We start from the raw sequence: 8,306 nt of genomic DNA, 5'->3' as shown, positions 1-8,306 counted from the left end.
GGTTAATGTGCCTCGTGGTTGTGCCCCGTGGTTAATCCGCCCTGTGCTTAATGTGCCCTCTGGTTAACGTGCCCCATGGATCATGTGCCCCGTGGTTCATCCGCACCGTGGCTAATGTGCCCTGTGGTTAATGTGCCCCGTGGTAAATGTGCCCTGTGGTTAATGTGCCCCGTGGTTAATCTGCCCCGTGGTTAATGTGCCCCGTGGTTAATCTGCCCCGTGGTTAATGTGCCCCGTGGTTAATCCGCCCCGTGGATAATGTGCCCCGTCGTTAATCCTCTCCCTGGTTAATGTGCCCCGTGGTTAATCCGCCCCGTGGTTAATGTGCCCTGTGGTTAATCCTCCCCCTGGTTAATGTGCCCCGTGGTTAATCCTCCCCTTGGTTAATGTGCCCCGTGGTTAGTGTGCCCCGTGGTTAATGCGCCTCGTGGATAATGTACCCCGTCGTTAATCCTCTCCCTAGTTAATGTGCCCCGTGGTTAATCCTCCGCTTGGTTAATGTGCCCCGTGGTTAGTCCGCTCCGTGGATAATGTACCCCATCGTTCATCCTCTCCCTGGTTAATGTGCCCCGTGGTTAACCCGCCCCGTGGTTAATGTGCCCCATGGTTAATCCGCCCCGTGTTTAATGTGCCCCGTGGTTAATTCGCCCCGTGGTTAATCCACCCCGTGGTTAATGTGCCCCATGGATAATCGGCCCTGTGGTTAATGTGCCCCTTGGTTAATGTGCCCCGTGGTTAATCCACCCCGTGGTTAGTCCTCCCCCTGGTAAATGTGCCCGTGGTTAATGTGCCACGTGGTTAATCCTCCCCCTGGTTAATGTGCCCCGTTGTTAACGTGCTCCGTGGTTAATGTGCCCCGTGGTTAATCTGCCCCGTGGTTAATTTGCCCTGTGGTTAATGTGACCCGTGGTTAATGTGCCCCGTTGTTCATCCGCCCCGTGGTTAATGTGCCCCATGGATAATCCGCCCCGTGGTTAATGTGCCCTGTGGTTAATGTGCCCCGTGAATAATCTGCCCCGTGGTTAATGTGCCCCGTGGTTAATCCGCCCGTGGTTAATCCGCCCCGTTGTTAATGTGCCCCGTGGTTAATCCGCCCCGTGGTTCATGTGCCCCGTGGATAATCCGCCCCGTGGTTAATGTGACCCGTGGTTAAGGTGCCCCGTTGTTCATCCGCCCCGTGGTTAATGTGCCCAGTGGTTAATCCGCCACGTGGTTAATGTACGTGTTGGTTAATCCTCCCCCTGGTTAATGTGCCCCGTGGTTCATCCACCCCGTGATTAATGTGTCCCATGGTTAATGTGCCCCGTGGTTAATGTGCCACATGGTTAATCCGCCCCGTGGTTAACGTGCCCTGTGGTTAATCCTCCCCCTGGTTAATGTGCCCCGTGGTTAATACTCCCCCTGGTTAATGTGCCACGTGTTTAATGTACGTGTTGGTTCATCCTCCCCCTGGTTAATGTGCCCCGTGGTTAATACTCCCCCTGGTTAATGTGCCACGTGGTTAATGTACGTGTTGGTTCATCCTCCCCCTGGTTAATGTGCCCCATGGTTAATACTCCCCCTGGTTAATGTGCCACGTGGTTAATGTACGTCTTGGTTCATCCTCCCCCTGGTTAATGTGCCCCGTGGATAATGTGCCCCGTGGTTAATCCGCCCCGTGGTTAATGTGCCCCGTGGTTAATCCGCCCCGTGGTTAATGTGCCCCGTGGTTAATCCGCCCCGTGTTTAAAGTGCCCCAAGGATAATCCGCCCCGTGATTAATGTGCCTCTTGATTAATGTGCCCCCTGGTTAATGTGCCCCGTGGTTAATCCTCCCCCTGGTAAATGCGCCCGTGGTTAATGTGCCCCGTGGTTAATGCTCCCCCTGGTTAATGTGCCCCGTGTTTAATGTGCCCCGTAGTTAATCCGCCCCGTGGATAATGTGCCCCGTCATTAATCCTCTCCCTGGTTAATGTGCCCCGTGGTTAATCCGCCCCGTGGTTAATGTGCCCTGTGGTTAATCCTCCCCTGGGTAATGTGCCCCGTGGTTAATCCTCCCCTTGATTAATGTGCCCCGTGGTTAATGTGCCGCGTGGTTAATCCGCCCCGTGGATAATGTGCCCCGTCGTTAATCCTCTCACTGGTTAATGTGCCCCGTGGTTAATCCGCCCCGTGGTTAATGTGCCCCGTGGTTAATCCGCCACGTGGTTAATGTGCCCCGTGGTTAATCCACCCCGTGGTTAATCCACCCCGTGGTTAATGTGCCCCGTGGTTAATGGAGTATTTCAGTGTTACAGTGAGGAGTGTGGGGTATATCAGTATTACACTGAACGGTGTGGGGTATATCAGTGTTACATGGAGGGGTGTGGGTTATATCATTGTTGCAGTGAGGGGTGTGGAATATAACACTGCGACAGTGAGGGGTGTGGAGTATATCAGTGTGACAGTGAGGAGTGTGGGTTATATCAATGTTACAGCGCGGGGTGTGGGGTATATCAGTATTACAGTGAGGGATGTGGAGTATATCAGTGTTACAATGAGTGGTGCGGGGTATATCAGTGTTACAATGAGGGGTGTGCATTGTATCAGTGTTACAGTGAGGGATGTGGGGTATATCTGCGTTACAGTGAAAGGTGTGAGGTATATCAGTGTTACAGTGAGGGGTGGAGAGTGTATCAGTGTTACAGTGAGGGGTTTGGGGTATATCACATTTACAGTGAGGGGTGTGGGGTATATCAGTGTTGCAGTGAGGGGTATGAGGTATATCAGTGTAACAGTGAGGGGTGTGCGGTATAGCAGTGTTACAGTGAGGGGTGTTGGGTATAACAGTGTTACAATGAGGGGTGTGGGTTATATAAGTGTTAGAGTGAGGGGTGTGCGGTAGATCAGTGTTACAGTGAGGGGAGTGAGGTATATCAGTGTTAGAGTGAGGGGTGTGGTGTATATCAGTGTTACAGTGAGGGGTATTGGGTATATCAGTGTTATAGTGAGGTGTGTGGGGTGTATATCAGAGGGTGAAAGTGACGAGACTGGGGTATATCAGTATGACAGTGAGTGGTGTGAAGTATATCAGTGTTACATTTAGGGATGTGGGGTATTTCATTGTGACAGTGAGGAACGTGGGGCACATGAGTGTTACACTTAAGGGTGTGGGGTATATCAATGGTACAGTGAGGAGTGTGGGGTATATCATTGTTACAGTGGGAGGTGTGGGTTATATCAGTGTTACATTGGGGGGTGTGGGTTTTATTAGTGTTACAGTGAGGGATGTTTGGTATATCAGTGTTGTAGTGAGAGTTGTGGGGTGTATCAGTGTTTCATGAGGTGTATATCTGAGTGTGACAGTGAGGAGTGTGGGGCACATGAGTGTTACACTTAAGGGTGTGGGGTATATCAATGTTACAGTGAGGGGTGTGGGGTATATCAGTGTTACAGTGAGGGGAGTGAGGTATATCAGTGTTAGAGTGAGGGGTGTGGTGTATATCAGAGTGTGACAGTGAGGGGTGTTGGGTATATCAGTGTTACAGTGAGAGGTGTGGGGTAAATCAGTGTTACAGTGAGGAGTGTGGGGTATATCAGTGTTGCAGTGAGGGGTGTGGGTTATGTCAGTGTTACAGTGAGGCGTCTGGGGTATATCAGTGTTACATTGAAGGGTGTGGGATATATCAATGTTACAGTGAGGAGTGTGGGGTATATCAGTGTCACAGTGAAGGGCGTGGAGTAAATCATTGTTACAGTGAGGGTTATGCCGTATATCAGTGTTACAATGATGGGTGTGGGGTATATCAGTGTTACAGTGAGAGGTGTAATGTATATCAGTGTTACAGTGAGGGGTGTGGGGTATATCATTGTTATAGTGAGGAGTGTAGGGTATATCAGTGATACACTGAACGGTGTGGGGTATATCAGTCATACAGTGAGGGGTGTGGGGCATATCATTGTTACAGTGAGGGGTGTGGGGTATATCAGTGTTACGGTGAGAGGGGTGTGGGTAATTTGTCTTACACTGAGGGGTGTGGAGTATATCAGTGTTACACTGAGGGGTGTGCAGTATATCAGTGTTACAGTGTGGTGTATATCAGAGTGCGACAGTGAGGAGTGTGGGGTATATCAGTGTTACAGTGAGAGTTGTGGGGTATATCTGTGTTACATTGAGGGATGTGGAGTATACCAGTTTTCCAGTGAGGGGTGTTGGAGTATATCAGTGTGACAGCGAGGAGTGTGGGGTACATCAATGTTACAGTGGGGGGGTGTGGGGTATATCAGTAATACATTGAGGGGTGTGGGGTATATCAGTGTTACAGTGAGGGGTGTGGTGTATATCAGAGTGTGATAGTGAGGATTGTGGGATATATCAGTGTTACAGTGAAGGGTGTGGGTTATGTCAGTGTTACAGTGAGGGGTGTGGAGTATATCACATTTACAGTGAGGTATATGGGGTATATCAGTGTTACAGTGAGGGGTGTGGGCTATCTCCGTGTTACAGTGAGGGGTGTGGGGTATATCAGTGTTACAATGAAAGGTGTGCATTGTATCAGTATTACAGTGAGGGATGTGGGGTATATCTGCATTACAGTGAAAGGTGTGGGGTATATCAGTGTTACAGTGAGGGGTGGAGAGTGTATCAGTATTACAGTGAGGGATGTGGTGTATATCAGTGTGACATTGAGGAGTGTGGGGTACATCGGTGTTACATTGAGGGATGTGGAGTATATCAGTGTTACAATGAGTGGTGCGGGGTATATCAGTGTTACAGTGAGGGGTGGAGAGTGTATCAGTGTTACAGTGAGGGGTTTGGGGTATATCACGTTTAAAGTGAGGGGTTTGGGGTATATCAGTGTTGCAGTGAGGGGTGGAGAGTGTATCAGTATTACAGTGAGGGGTTGGGGTATATCACGTTTACAGTGAGGGGTGTGGGGTATATCAGTGTTGCAGTGAGGTGTGTGGGGTATATAGGTGTTGCAGTGAGGGGTGTGGGTTATATCAGTCTTACACTGAGGGGTGTGGGGTATATCAGTGTTACAGTGAGGAATGTCGGGTATATCAGTGTTACACTGAATGGTGTGGGGTAGATCAGTCTTACAGTGACGGGTGTGGGGTATATCATGGTTACAGTGAGGAGTGTGGGGTTTATCAGTGTTACACTGAACGGTGTGGGGTATATTAGTGTTACAGTGAGGGATATGGAGTATTTCAGTGTTACAGTGAGGAGTGTGGGGTATATCAGTATTACACTGAACGGTGTGGGGTATATCAGTGTTACATGGAGGGGTGTGGGTTATATCATTGTTGCAGTGAGGGGTGTGGAATATAACATTGCTACAGTGAGGGGTGTGGAGTTAATCAGCGTTACAGTGAAAGGTGTGGGGTATATCAGTGTTACAGTGAGGGGTGGAGAGTGTATCAGTATTACAGTGAGGGGTGTGGTGTATATCAGTGTGACATTGAGGAGTGTGGGGTACATCGGTGTTACATTGAGGGATGTGGAGTATATCAATGTTACAATGAGTGGTGCGGGGTATATCAGTGTTACAATGAGGGGTGTGCATTGTATCAGTGTTACAGTGAGGGATGTGGGGTATATCTGCGTTACAGTGAAAGGTGTCGGGTATATCAGTGTTACAGTGAGGGGTGGAGAGTGTATCAGTGTTACAGTGAGGGGTTTGGGGTATATCACGTTTACAGTGAGGGGTGTGGGGTATATCAGTGTTGCAGTGAGGGGTATGAGGTATATCAGTGTAACAGTGAGGGGTGTGGGGTATATCAGTGTCACAGTGAGGAGTGTATCAGTGTTACAGAGAGAGGTGTGGGTTATATCAGTGTTACAGTGAGGGGTGTGGTGTATATGAGAGGGTGACAGTGAGGAGAGTGGGGTATATAAGTGTGACAGTGAAGGCTGTGGGTTATATCAGTGTTATAGTGAGGTGTGTTGGGCATATTAGTGTTTCAGCGAGGGGTGTGGGGTTTATCAGTGTTACAGTGAGTGGTGTGGGGTATATCAGTGTTACAGCGAGGGGTGTGGGGTATATCAGTGTTACAGTGAGAGGTGTAATGTATATCAGTGTTACACTGAACGGTGTGGGGTATATCAGTCATACAGTGAGGGGGGGTGTGGGTAATTTGTCTTACACTGAGGGGTGTGGTGTATATCAGTGTTACACTGAGGGGTGTGCAGTATATCAGTGTTACAGTGAGGGGTGTGGGGTATATCAGTGTTACAGTGAGGGGTGTGGTTATATCAGTTTACGTGAGGGGTATGGTGTATATCAGAGGGTGAAATTGACGAGACTGCGTTATATCAGTGTTACCATGAAAGCTGTGGGGTGTATCAGTGTTACAGTGAGGGGTGTGGTGTACATCAGAGGGTGACAGTGAGGAGAGTGTGGTATATCAGTGTTACAGTGAGGGGTGTGCGGTATATCAGTGTTACAGTGAACGGTGTGGGGTATATCAGTGTTACAGTGAGGGATGTGGGTTATATCAGTGTTACAGTGAGGGGTGTGGGGTATATCAGTGTTACAGTGAGGAATGTGGGGTATATCAGTGTTACACTGAACGGTGTGGAGTATATCAGTGTTACAGTGAGGGGTGTGGAGTATATCAGTATTACAGTGAGGAATGTGGGGTATATCAGTGTTACAGTGAACGGTGTGGGGTATATCAGTGTTACAGTGAGGGATGTGGGTTATATCAGTGTTACAGTGAGGGGTATGATGTATATCAGTATTACAGTAAGGGGTGTGGAGTATAACATTGTTACAGTGAGGGGTGTGGTGTGTATCTGTGTTACAGTGAGGGATGCGATTTATATCAGAGGGTGACAGTGAGGAGAGTGGGGTGTATCAGTGTTACAGTGAGGGGTGTCAGGTATTTTAGTGTTACAGTGAGGGGTGTTCGTCATATCAGTGTTACAATGAGGGATGTGGGGTATATCTGCATTACAGTGAGAGGTGTGGGGTATATCAGTGTTACAGGCCCCAAGTTTCCACATGATTTGCTCCTGATTTTTAGGAGCAACTGGGGTAGAACGGAGTATCTTAGAAATCGGAACTCTCGACATTTAGTTTGCTCCAGTTCTAGTCAGTTAGAACAGTTTCACTTTGGAACAGAATTTTTTTTTCAAAACGGGGCGCGTCCGACCACTTACGCCTGATTTCAAAGTTTCGTGAGTGAAAACTTACTCCAAACTAACTTAGAATGCAGTAAATGAAGATTTTTGTACGCTCGAAAAAACCTTGTCTACACTTTAGAAAATCAGGCGTAGGTTACAAATTAGGCGTAGGGAACGAGGTGGGAGGGGAGGGGCGGGGAAGGGAAGTCATTAAATTCTACAATCAATCCTTAGTTATACTTATACAAATATTATACAAATAAATCTAACCTGAATAAAAATTTATAAGCAAAGAAAAGATTAAATAAACCATGTTCCTACCTGTGTGAAAGTGCTTCAGGCAGGCCTTTCATGTTGGAGATAGGCAGCGGTGTGGCGTCAGTGTCTCGATGGCAGCGGCAGCAAGCTTCGAGCTGAGCTGCAGTGCTTGAGGCAGGCCTTCATTCTCTTCGTGGCTGGCCGCAAAGAAGCAGCACCGGACGGACCCGAGGCCATTCGGCCATGAGATATCAGCGGCGTCAGTGGCTGGCCGGCAGCCGAAGAATCAATGCAGGACACACGCAGCTCATTAAGGTTCTTGAGGCCATCCGGCCACGCTTTAGGGGCGGCGTCAGTGGCTGGCCGGCAGCCAAAGAATCAGCAGCGGACGGACGTGAGGCCATTCGGCCATAGGATATCAGCGGCGTCAGTGGCTGGCCGGCAGCCGAAGATACAGCAGCAGCCTTCGAGCTGCGAGGGGGACTGAGGCCATTTGGACAGGGAGAGGCAGCCACATCGACAGTTTTATATTTAAATTTGCAGAATAGGTGCTGCATTGTCAACATCACGTATTATTGCAAAGTTGAATTGGCACTCTTACTTTTCCAAACACACAGTCCTTAATTTGCATGCACCAATGCAGCACCGGTTCTGCAAGTTTAGCAGTGAAAAGCTGAACTCACTGATTTCAGCAGGTGATTTATTCAGCAGTGCTGCTAAAAGCACTCCCTCACACACAGAAATATCAAAAAAAATTAAATTACAAGCCTTTGCAGGGGTCCAAGAAACAAATCTTCACTTTTTCTGCAGTATTTTTAAAAATGGCCGAGTGCCAATGTTTGTGTGAGACTGCGCGTGCGCGCACGCTCCAACGCGCATGCATAGGGTTGCCGGCACCACGAAGGCTAATTTAAATTGTACCCGCCCCCTGCTACTTAGAAAATCGGCGCGAGTGTTA

The sequence above is a fragment of the Pristiophorus japonicus genome, unplaced genomic scaffold (genome assembly GCF_044704955.1).
Source record: "Pristiophorus japonicus isolate sPriJap1 unplaced genomic scaffold, sPriJap1.hap1 HAP1_SCAFFOLD_372, whole genome shotgun sequence".
NCBI lineage: Eukaryota > Metazoa > Chordata > Chondrichthyes > Pristiophoridae > Pristiophorus > Pristiophorus japonicus.
Note: the sequence above shows the minus strand (reverse complement) of the source record.